Source organism: Myotis davidii, unplaced genomic scaffold (assembly GCF_000327345.1).
Source record: "Myotis davidii unplaced genomic scaffold, ASM32734v1 scaffold223, whole genome shotgun sequence".
Classification (NCBI taxonomy): Eukaryota; Metazoa; Chordata; class Mammalia; order Chiroptera; family Vespertilionidae; genus Myotis; species Myotis davidii.
Genome location: NW_006294609.1, coordinates 3885369 through 3897828, shown reverse-complemented (window position 1 = coordinate 3897828; position 12460 = coordinate 3885369).

The window sequence follows — 12460 nt, the reverse complement described above, 5'->3', positions numbered from 1 at the left end:
CAGGAATTTGAGTTTGCAATTCCTGGGAAGAACTTCAAAGCTGCTCACTTCTGGGGAGCAGTGTGTGTGATAGAAGGTGCTGAGAAATCCAAAGGTCCAGGCCAGGGAGAGCCAGGCCAGTGGGCCTCAGTCTGCCCAGTACAGTGTCTGCAGTGTGGAGCACATGATAAACTCCCAGCAAATGCTGTTTGAATGAATGAACTCTGCTCCTAGGTAGATAGATAGCATCTTTACTGTCTAATGTTTAATTAGCTGGGGTACGGGGAGGCCTGCTCCTCTCCGCTGCTACAATTTAACAATCTGCCTTTACTAGTAAAAGAAAAGCCTGGGTCATGAAGATCTCTGCAGGCCCCTGGGAGAAGCCACTACGTGGGTTATAAATGCCAGTTCTGAGACAGGAGCCTGGAGAAACAGAGCCAGGGCTGCCTAACCTGGTGGAATGTTAACCAGAAGCTTGGGGCATTAGCCAAGCAGGGATGCAGGAACACCCACAAATTAAAATCAAAGCTGGGGGATCATTGTGGGGTGAAATGGAAGTTTGTGGGACTTTCTTGGAGTCATCTCACACACTGTCATTCATGTTTCAGTGAAGGGGGCCCTGGTTATTTCCAAGGTCAGGGCAACCCAAAGTCTGGGTGGGCTGTGGACAACCACGCCGTTGCTTTTACCCAGTAGGGGGTGCTGTGGAGCAGCAGGTGCAGCCGCACGGGCTGGAAACCTACCTGGGAGCCTGCAGAGCGCTGCAGCTGTGTGTCCTGCGCGCGCGGGCAACGCCCAGAGGAATTACCGCTGCGCTCGCTCGCGCAGCCCCGGGTCCGGGCGTCTCCGGCCCCCGGAACAGGAGCCATTGTGACCCGCACAAGCGGGCGTTCTCCTCTGGAACGCACTGGAAGGGCGCAGGGCCCACAGGTGGGGGTCACAGAACAGCGGGTGATTGGGAAGCTTTGGGGGGTCGTGGCGACGACTTACTCCTCAGCGACCCCTTAACCAGACGAACTTATTGACTCAATGCTCTGCTCTCCTTCCCTGAATCGGCCACTGACAGGCTCACTCACTGGCTTCTCCACTCACTCTCTCCTTACCGCCCCGCCTCCCGCTCACACTCAGGCAAACTTACCTGCCTTACATGCACCAACTCAAGAGAGAATTTAAGAGAACTTCACCCGTGCAGGGGAGTCCGCCCATCAGTTTTCTTCAGGAGCACCCACTCCCACCACCTGTGAGCAGGACACGGGGAACCCCAGTCGGACCCGAGCATTTTTCACGGGCCTAGCCGAGTTTGTTGGTTTAAAAGATAAACAGTTTTTATACGCAAATACCCCTGAAATACAAGCCGACCACGACCACGTCCTCTGGGCCTAACTCAAGAACCAGCCACACTGCTGAAGGGAAATGACTTGGGGGGGTGGGGGGGGGTACTAGTTTTCTATGGCAATTTTGATTTCATGTGATTTCTACCCTCCCTCCTAGCCCCTTGAGTGAACTGTAGTTCCGTCATACTAAGATTGCCATTCTCTTATGCCTAAACTCTTGGAACAAATGTGTCTTAGGACTTACCATAGTTGTTGGTTTCGGGAATGTAATATGGTGCACAAGAAAGCACGTTGCCCTCGATGTTGATAGGCAGCCCTATTGTAACCAAAAGGATGTTCGTGTGACAGTATTACTACCTATGAGGTTTGAGCAACGTGCCCAAATCAATGTGCTAACATTTCTGCAAGGAAATTTATGCATATTAATGCCAAGTAGAATAAATAAAGATTAGAAGTTGCCCCATGTCATGCCTTGATGACTCACATGGAGTTGTCAACAAAAGTGCGGAAAAAGGAGAATCTTTATTCAGGTTTGCAAACCCAGGGAAACATAGCTTCAAGAGGAAATCAAAAGCATGCTCTCCCCACACAAGGGAGAACCCGCTTTTTACAGTGAAAGTTCCCAGGGAGTGGGTTTGGCTCAGTGGATAGAGCATTGGCCTGCAGACTGAAAGGTCCTGGGTTTGATTCCAGTCAAGGGCACATGCCTGGGTCTTGGTCCCCAGTGTAGGGCATGCAGGAGGCAGCCAATCAATGATTCTCTTTCATCATTGATGTTTCTCTCTCTCTCTCTCTCTCTCCATCTCTCTTCTCTGAAATAAATAAAAATATATTTTTTAAAAAGTTCCCATTCTGTTTCCTGATTGGTCCATTTTACGCAAGTGAGGAATCCAAATTTGCACAGACTGACTGGTCCAAAAAGCATTGTCTTGATTGGTCAGAGCAGTTCCGATTGGAGGGAGCAGGTCTCAGCCCATTGGTGGAAAGAGGATGCCAGGAGTTCCCTTATGAGCTGGCAGGAACACAGCAAAAGGCTGATAGCTCAGTCTCTGGCTTTTCCCTGAACTGCAGGATGTGTGGGAGGCCTCTGTGAGCAATGGCTGGCAGACTCAGGTTATGAATTCGTGCCCAGTTAATCACGAGGAGCCTTTCCTTCACAAGGTTCACAAGTGTTTTGGAACAAGTGTAACCATCCCAATTTTACAGATGAGGAAACTGAGGCTTGCAGAAACAGGCTGACTTTTGCAGTAAGTGGGGGAGCCAATATTTGAACCCACAGCTGTCTGTCTCTAGAGCTCCATGCTTTACCATAACCCCGAGTGAAGCCACAGCTCCAAACCTGAACAGTTCTTCCGGAAGCTGATCTCTACCATCTGTCTGATGGGCCACTCCATCCAGAGCCCAGTGACTCACACATTTCAAGTGTCAACAACCGACAGATGATTAAGTTCAATTAGGTTCAGGACTTGTTAAAAATAGGCTTTCTTCAGAAGAATTTACTCTCTCTGTCTTTATGGGCACAGACTTCAGCATCCCCCATGCAGAGAAGTGCAAGGCTTTTAAAATTAGAACATGCCAGAATCAATTCTGCTAAAGGGATCTTTAGCTCCATCAGCAGGGCTTAGAGCAGAGTGAGACGCCAGCTTGCCAAAATGATGAGCCAGCGGTGAGAAATGTTGGCGATAGCACAGTCTACAGAATGGAGGAGGAAATTAGAATCAAGCTGCAGAGGGGCTGGGCAAAGGCATTTGGCCACAGACCAGCAAGTTGATTGTCCAAGGGACTCTGTAACTACAAGGATCATAAACTCACTCGATATTATTCAAAATGATGTATGTGTGTGTGTTTTGCTTCTCAGTATCTGTTCCCCCTCCCCTCCTCCTTCCTAGAAGATCCCAATTTAATTCAGGTAACCATCCCTCTCCCATTCAGCATATGTGACCAGGAGAAGTTTCACATATACAATAGACCTCGGCCACTCTTAGCCAATCACAGCCATCCCTTGCCAATAATTGGACTTAGGACCCATCTGTGCACAGCATTCTCCTACAGACTGCAGCTGGTCCAGGAATAGGCACATAACTGACAGTGGCTTAGTCAGATAAAAAGGAAGGACTTACAGTCCGGGGTTAGAGGGAGGATGCTTTTTCTAGCTCTATGGATGGGAACAAGGAAGGATGTGGCCCCTGTTGTTGCTAGCAGCCTTCTTGTAATCATGGGGAAAGCCAGTGTGAGATCAAAGCCTACACACTGTGGAGGGAAGAGTCCAGAGAGAACTGCAGAACGATGTAGCTGGAACTCTGATCATACCATGCCTGAAGTCCACCTTGGCTTTGTACTTGTTAAAGGAATAAATACGTGTTCTTAATGTTTAAGACCGTCTGGATTTCGGTTTCTATTACTTGCAGCCAAAAACATGTTAAATTATATGAACACATTATTGCATGTAAAAATAATTACATTATTGCATGTAAGCGGGAGGCAGATCCTCCAGAGGAACAAGAACCAAGGACCAGAAAGCTGTCAGAAGGCAGCTCCTCTCTCCAGCTCGCTCTCTCTCTCTCTCTCTTTCTCTCTCTCTCTCTCTCTCTGGAACAACCTGCTCTTTCAACCTGGCCTCTTATTTTTAAAGACTATTTTCTCTGCTCTCCCCTCTTCCAATCAGCTTGCTTCTCATGAGTTCCCATTTGAGCCCCGTTTTTAAAAATCCGTGTCCTAATCTCAACTTCCCAGGAAAGAGAATCCAATTCACCCAGTCTGGATTTGATGTCCGCTGCTGGTCCCATCACCTGGGCCAGGAGCATGATCAGGTGGCTGTGAAGATAATTCTCAAAAAATGGGACACGAGCAGGGAGGGCATGGTGATATAATAAAGAGAACACTGGACAAGGTGCTAAGATAACCAGGCTCTAGTCCTGCCTCCGCCACTAATTTGCTGTGTGCTTAGAAAAGTCAGTTGACCTCTCTGAGCCTTCATTTCTTCAGACTGAGAGGCACAAATTAAGAACTTTAAAACCTGAAAAGATTGTGAAATATTTCACCCCACCTATGGCATTCAAGATAAGAAGAGTACTAATCCATAGATAAGGGTCAGACGGTCTGACAGGATTCTGACTTCTTCCACAATGCTTTTTTTTTTTCATGATCACCCGAGAACATTTTTCCATTGATTTTCAGAGCCAGTGGAAGGGAGGGGGAGAGACAGAAAGAAACATCAATGTGATGAGAGACACATCGATTGGTTGCCTCCCACATGCGCTCCGACCAGGGTCGAGGCTCAAGCCTGTAACCGGGGTACATGCCCTTGACCAGAATCGAACCTAGGCCCCTTCAGTCCGCAGGCCGATGCGCTATCCACTGAGCCAAACCGGTTTCGGCCACAATGCTTTTTTTTTTTCATGATCACCCGAGAACATTTTTCCATTGATTTTCAGAGACAGTGGAAGGGAGGGGGAGAGACAGAAAGAAACATCAATGTGATGAGAGACACATCGATTGGTTGCCTCCCACATGCGCCCCGACCAGGGTCGAGGATCAAGCCTGTAACCGGGGTACATGCCCTTGACCGGAATCTGGTGAGTGGCCTAATCTCCATGCTGGCAGGTCATGTCACCCAGTCCACCCTCCTGCTTTGGCTGATTGGACAAGAAGAGAGTACCTCATCCCGTTTAGACCAATCAGAGTTTCTTTCCCAGGAAATGGAATTTAGACACAAAATTTCCTGGAAACAAAAGACTGATTAGTAGGTGTTGGGCACGAGAGCAAGAAACTGTGTGAAGTCAGGGCTGGGGCAGCCACTTTTCCGCTGTATAAACCCTGCTCAAAGGTTGGCCACACACAAAGCCCTTCCCTCACGTCTTCCTTGCTAGGAAAATCCTGGTTTGTGTTCCAGAATTGGGGGAAGAACATTGAATCTTCTAGAAAGTGAGCCTGTCTGAGACCTCAGGTGGCCAAGGAGATGTGGGACAGAGGTGCTGGTTGACTGTCCGGTGCACAGAGCCCATGAGCTGAGAGGTACCTGGGCCCAGGGGCAGGGATTTGAGTTCCTTGCTTCGGCATGGCGTCTCTGGTGGTAGCGGCATACCTCCTGTCCAGATGGTCTTCACCCCAGCTCCTGCCCTCACTATGCTTCTGTCACACCCGTCCCTTCCCCTGCCTCTTCCTACTTTTCTTATGGTGATGGCTTCCCTCTGTTGCCGATCTCTTGGTGCCTCAAACTCCCCTCTGATGCCAGAACCCTGCCCACCCTCTTGGGAGAAGTCCTTTCTTTAAAGTCCCCTGGCCCATCTGAGCTGTATTCAGTTTTCTTCTTGGGCCTTGATGGTCACAGCTCCTCCCCATCTTCCCCAGTGACAAGCGGTGACAACCGAGTGACCTTCCTGGATTCAATGCTGTAGACACTCTGCCCTCCGGATGGGATGGGAACCAGCCTGGGAGTGAAGCCAGCATTAATTTCAATTTGGCATCAGGAGCAGGGCCAAATGCTTCCGTCTTTTTTGAAAAAGTAAATAACTGGACCCTCCCCAAGCCCCATCTGTGCTATCTTTCTCTCCTGGTCCTGGTCCCCCCGGCCCCGTCCCCCCACAGCAAGGTTATGAACAGGTAAAGAATGCTGAGCTAGGAAGGGAGGGGGGAGAGGGGCAGAAAAGGCTCTGGATGTTTCTAAGACCTTGTAATTTCCTAAGTGGTAAGAGCACTAGGAGCATCTCTTTTTTTTTTTTTTTCATTTTAAAATCATTTCAATTACAGTTTACACTCAACATTATTTTGTATTGGTTTCAGGGGTACACCACAGTGGTTAGACAATCATCTACTCTACAAAGTGTTCCCGCTGATATTTCCAGTACCCACCTGCACCATATGGAGTTGTCACTGGGAGCATCTTCTGTTCTATATTTGGTCTTTGATCCTGGCTCCTGACACAGGGTTCCTAAATCCTTCGCAATTTCCTGGAGTGTCGTTTGTCCAAATGAGGTGACTCTTGGAGGCGCGTCACCAGATTAAAAGCTTGGCATGTTCAGCACCACCCCCCGTTTTCCAGAGAGGGGCTGGAAATGGAGTTAACGGTGGGTCATGCCCGAGGCACATCCCTGGAACAAGTGAGAAGTCCGATGCCATGCAACATCAGATTCTTTCAGGAATCGCCAATCGGCCCAGAGTGGGAATATTTAGATAGCAGAAGCATTCGCGCAAGAGAAAACAGAGTACAGTGGTTAAGAGCAGGAAGCTGGAGCCACGCAGATCAGGTCTGAATCTAGGGTGATCACCAGGCTGGTTTCTCAGACGGAAGCATTTCCTGGGACACGAGACTTCCAGTGCTGAAACTGGGACAGTCGCTCACCCTATATTCCAATTCTACCACTCGCTAGTATGTAACTTTAGAGCAAGTTACGTGAACGCTCTGTGCCTCAGTTTCCCCATCTGTAACATGGGGGTGATAACAGCATGTACTTCAAAAAGCGGTGTCGCCCTAGTCGGTTTGGCTCAGTGGATAGAGCATCAGCATGCGGACTGAGGGGTCCCAGGTTCGATTCTGGCCAAGGGCACATGCCCTAGTTGCAGGTTCAATCCCCAGTGTGGGGCGTGCAGGATGCAGCCGATCAATGATTCTCTCTCATCATTGATGTTTCTATTTCTCTCTCCCTTCCTCTCTGAAATCAATAAAAATATATATTTTTAAAAACTGTGTCAATATTTAAGGTGTTTCTAAACTGCCCAAATGTTTGCCATTAATATGATTATTAAAACTTGGATTTCCAGATTTACTTCCCTTGAAAGATGGGAAGATCTGGCAACAAAGGACCTACATTCATATTTACCTATTTATTTAGCAAATTTTCATATATAGTTGTTTTTGCTATATTTCAGAAACTGTTGTAGGCATTTGTGAACATTCATTCACTCAGGACATCTCCATGAGGTGAGTCCTGTTATTGTCCAATTTTACAGATTAAGAAAAAAAAACGGAGGCTTGCGAGGGGAAGTGATTTGTTCAATGTCACATAATGAGTAAGAGGCCCAGTCAGGACCCAAATCCAGCCCAGCTGGGTTTATTTGGTGACAACCAGCCAGCACTGGGTCTTAACTGCCCCCTTGAAAAGGACATGAACTCCCAGTTCACCCCAGTCCCCGCCCCACCCCACCCCTGAATTCCTATTCCCATTCCTTCCAGGCCCCTTTGAGCTCCCTGTCTTCCACCCCCATATCCCAGGGGGTCTCAACCACACTGGCAGCTTTTCTCAATTATCCCAGTGAGCAAGCCTGAGGTCACTAAGTTCAACTTTCATTTCTTGGGTCCCAGGCTTTCTCAAAAACCGTCCTCTCCTCGGAGAGATTTAGATTAATCCCCTTACCCAGCAGCTCAGTGGCTCAGGATCAGGCGGAGAGTCAGGTCACCTGCTTCAGCCTGGCCAGACTGGATTATCTGCCATGACCCCAAAATTCACTCATGCACACCTGCTCCTGAGACATTCGCTGATTAATAACAGCAGGGAGTTTGGAAATGGTGTGTTTTTCACCTTCTGAGAACATCTCTGGCCAGAACGTAGCAGCCATCCTGCCCTGAATTTGCATCATTTGAAAGTGCCACCGTATTCCGCATAATTTTAATGTCCCAGATAAAAGCTGATCAAGTCAATGGTCATCCAAGAATGTGAGAGTGGCCAGAATGTTCTGATTCATCCTGCTCAGGGCCACATGATAAGCAGCTGTCCAGTTTTCCTGCCTTCTCATAGTAAGAGCACCCCTGTTCCCTTGTCTACTCTCAGTTCCAGTCCGTGAGGTTTGGGGGGCTGCCCCCATGCTGTGTGGATGCAGGCAGCCTGGCCAATGGGAGCTGCATTCCTCTATCTACAGCCCAGCTTCTGTCTCAAGACTACAGCTCTTGCCAAATTCAAGGACAGCCTCTCCCCTCGCTCTTTCAGGACTGGGGTTCCCTGCTCCTGCCAGTCCCAGGAGCACCACCATCCCCTGCTGGTTCCCTTTTCCCCTACCCACAGCTCTGTTACAAGCCCCTGCATTAATGCTCATCAGTCCCCCTGCCTGCCTCCTCTGGGACCCTAACTGATTGACGCACCTAGAGATGGATACTCCTGCAGCCGCTTCGAGAGCTGGGCAGCCCTCTCACCCCCCAAATCTGTTTTCTCAGATTTACCTCCTTATACTGGCTGAAGACTCATCTGCTTTTCTTCCATTGCAAATGCTGCTGTCACCCTCTCTCTTTTAGGGGTGCCTTCTTAGCTTCCGAGTGGGGTTCAACCTCCCAGCCAGCCTCTTCCTCCCTGTTCTGAATGACTTCCACTGTGCACCAGGCCCCGTGCTGGGGATTGCACATATCCCTGTGGGGAAATCCACATGGGGAAGTGGCAGCTTAAGCAATCTCCCAAAGTTCAGTCACGGATACATAAACCTTTTTCCAGATTTGGCAAATTGGTGGTGGGCAGGAGGGCATGCTGTCTCCGGGCTTGGGCTGTGGACTCAGACAGACCTGAGCTCCAGCCCATTTCTGTTGTGTGACTTAGGTAACTGACATAGCTCTCTGGGCCCCCGTTTCCTTATCCAGGCTGCCAAGTCCCACAGCTCCAGGACACCATTCACGTTGGTGCACCAGGAGGTGCCACTCACGCAGACTACTGCGTGAACACCACCCCTGAGTCCTGCAAGGAGTGGGTCATTGTTGTCAGGCCTCACTCAACAATCACTCCAATAGCCTTCCCCCATTTTAGAGAAGAGAAAACTGAGGTTCGGAGAGGTTAAATGATATGTCCCAGGTCACACATTCAATAAGTGGCTGAGTCAGGATTTGAATTGAGTCTCTTTTCATCCAGAGCCTGTGCGCTCTCTAAGCTGCTGTCTCCCCAGAGACCTCCAGTTTGGAGAGCTGCTACACCACAGGTCTTCATGGCCACAGTCCATTCCTAACCCTCGGGGCACATCTCCAAAGTTCCCCTTAAGTGCACATTTCCCTTCCCTCCTTTCTCACCCCTGCAGAGCTCCATGTAGAACCCCCATTTTGCTCTTATCAGTCTCTGGCCACCTGGAAGGCCTTTCCAAACTCGACCTCTGGTGTCTCCATCTCAAGACCTGACCAATGCCCTAGGCAGTTTGGCTCGGTGGATAGAGCGTCAGCCTGCGGACTGAAGGGTCCCAGGTTCGATTCCGGTCAAGGGCATGTACCTTGGTTGCGGGCACAGATGTGCATAAAAAAAAAAAAAAAAAGGCCTGACCAATACATAGTTCTCCATGGCTGATCTGTGGCAGACATTACTAATCAATCCCAGTACTTTCCCCCCAGAGATCCAGGATGTGGCACTCCACCAGGCAGCCTTTACCAAATGATACGGACTATCTGTCAGGAAAGAAAACCACATGCGCTATTCCTTCCTGAGACTGTAATCTCCCTGAGAGCAGAATCGTGGAGTCTTATTCAGCTCTGCCTACTGCCTGCCCCAAATTAGTAGTATGTTTTCATATACTAATGACTCAGGAAATGTGTGGGTGGGCAAATTTGGCTTTCCTTCTTACTAGCATGTGTTTGGGTAAGTCCCTTCATCTTTCAAATGTGAAACAGAAATGGAAGGTCAGAAACACAAACAGACTTGTCCAAGATCACAAAACCGGTAAGAAAGGGAACAAGATGATGTCAAACAGAGACAATAGGATCTCCCTCACAGTATGCCAGTGGAGATGTGGATCTATATAAAATTCTTATCACACTGCTTGGCACATCATGCCAGACTTCTGTTCCCTGGCCCCAGCCTTGCACGAAATTGTCCTCTGGGGCTCTCTGGCTAGAATCCTTCCTTGATATGAGCACACAGAAGGTTCCAGAAATCACAGGGTATTGGCTCATAGACATGTGAGAGTGCTCCCTCTGGAATACTGGAGCAGAGGAACCCTATGCTGGATTCAGGTGCTATGACATCATACTCTTGAGACATCAGTTTGCTCAATTAAGAAGCAGAGGTTGGAATGCTGATCCCAAAAGGCCCCTCTGACATTCCAAGCTGCCTTTTCCTGCTCCCTCCCTGCAGCCCAACGCAAGCTGGTGGGTGGCATGTTATGTAAGGAGCTTCCAGCCTGCTGTGCAACCCTAGGCTGCCACACAGCTGCAGGGAAAGCAGGGAACCCAGTGGCCGGGCCTGGCTCTGAAACAGATGACAATTCCAGGGGGGCCTGGCTGGCCAGGGAAGGCATAACCACGATGGGCTACCCTTGTATGGATGTGTTCTTCTTCTTCCTGTTCTCCTTCCTCCTTTTCATTCCTTCCTTTCCTTTCCTTTCCTCTTTCTTTCTTTTTTTCTCTTTCTTTCTTTTTTTCTTTCTTCCTTCCTTTCATTCTAACCTACTCATAACCTACTGATTGAAACATGGGTTCAAATCCCAGCTCCACCAGTTACCTGTTGTGTGACCTTGGGCAAGCTGCTGAAACTCTCTGTGCCTCAGTTTCCTCTGATAATAACAGTAACAACCCTCACAGTGCAGCCTCACAGTCCCTGGTCTCACAAAACCTACAGCCTGGGAGAGGAGATCAGCATTAAATAAATAATTATATAATTAACTGATTTCCTATCAGTGGGCTAAACGCTATGAAAGATCATGGGTACATCTAGAGGGGGTTTCTGATCTCTTCTTGCCAAAAGGGCAGGGGAGTCAGGGAATGAAAGTTTCCCAGGAGCAGTGGGAGTTTGCAATTGTGTCTTTATTGGCTTGTCTCTTTCACTAGCTTGTAAGCTGAAAGAGGACTGGGAGCATCTGTATTTTATTTATTCATGTTTATCTGCTTTGGGAGACGCTCAATAACTATATTTAGATCAATGGATGAATGAATGATGTTCCACTGGGGATCAAAAGGATGAATTCAGATTAAACCACATAAAGACAAGGGCTGGAAAGGTTTCCCAGGTAGAGGGAACAGCAAATGCAAAGGCCCTGTGGCTGGAACAAAGTTGGAGTGTTTGAGAAAATGAAGGGAGGATGGTATGTCTGGAGCAAAAAGAGTCGCAGGAAGAGTGGGGCAGGCCACACAGGGCCTTGGGAGCCACATGGTACGTTTTCTCCACCAAGTGCCCAGCCAGGGTTGCAATGGGGACCAAGCTGGAGTGTCAAATTCCAGCTTCCCCACTTTTCACAGCAGGACAAGTCAATTAACCTCTAAGAGCCCTAGTTCTTTGTTTGCAACGGAGAAATAATAATAGCTTATTGCATGGGTTTGGCGAAGGATTATGGAATATAAAGCACTAAACACAGTGCCTTGCGCACAGATAGAACTCAGGAAACATAGCTGTGGTTGTAATAATAATGTCAATAGGATTGACCCACGTCTCCTCGTTGTCTTTCACTGTCCCCTAAGGCTAAGTCTTCCCCTTAAGGAGGGTCCCCATCTCCAAACTGCCCCCTATCCCCAGCAGCATAGCTGTTCCGCTCTCCCTGCTCATTCCAGGCTCTGGCTTCCTCAGGCCCTTCTGGGACTATTTTCCTTCAAGTTCCACAGTCAAGATTTGGAAGATGATTCCCTTGGAACAGGGCAGGATCTGCATCCACATTGCTAAGCAACCAGTCCCCATCCAGTTACCAACTGCAGCCTGGGATGAGCCTCAGCATTCTGGGGAGGGCCTCCTGGGGTGCCCCCAGGATTACAGGCTGCAACCAGGGCTGTGGCAGGAGAGAGCCAAGGCAGAGAGTTCACTGAGTCAGTAGACAGCAGTAGAAAGCACATGGGAGCAAGGACAAATCCAAGTGCGTTCAGACCCCAGCTCTACCAGCTGTGCCGCCTCGATCAAGTCTGTGAATCTCTCTGAGCCTCAGCCACAATAGGATGCAGGCCTAACAATAGATCCATCATGGGGATGACATGTACATGAAAATGCCCAGCACACAGTAGGTGCTCAAAGAATCTTGAAATATGGACACATGCCCAGAGATGAGTCTACTAATCTTGTCACCCATCAATGTTAATAAAGTTCAAATTCGTTGCCTGCCCTGCATTGTCCCCTAACCTGATCCCCCAATTTTCTTCCGTAAACTACCTACTCGTCCAGGGTTTCTCATCCTCAGCACTACTGAGTTTTTTTCAAACGGCTTTTATTGGCATATATTTTCCATATCATACAATTCACCCATTAAAATGTACAATTCAATGCTTTTTT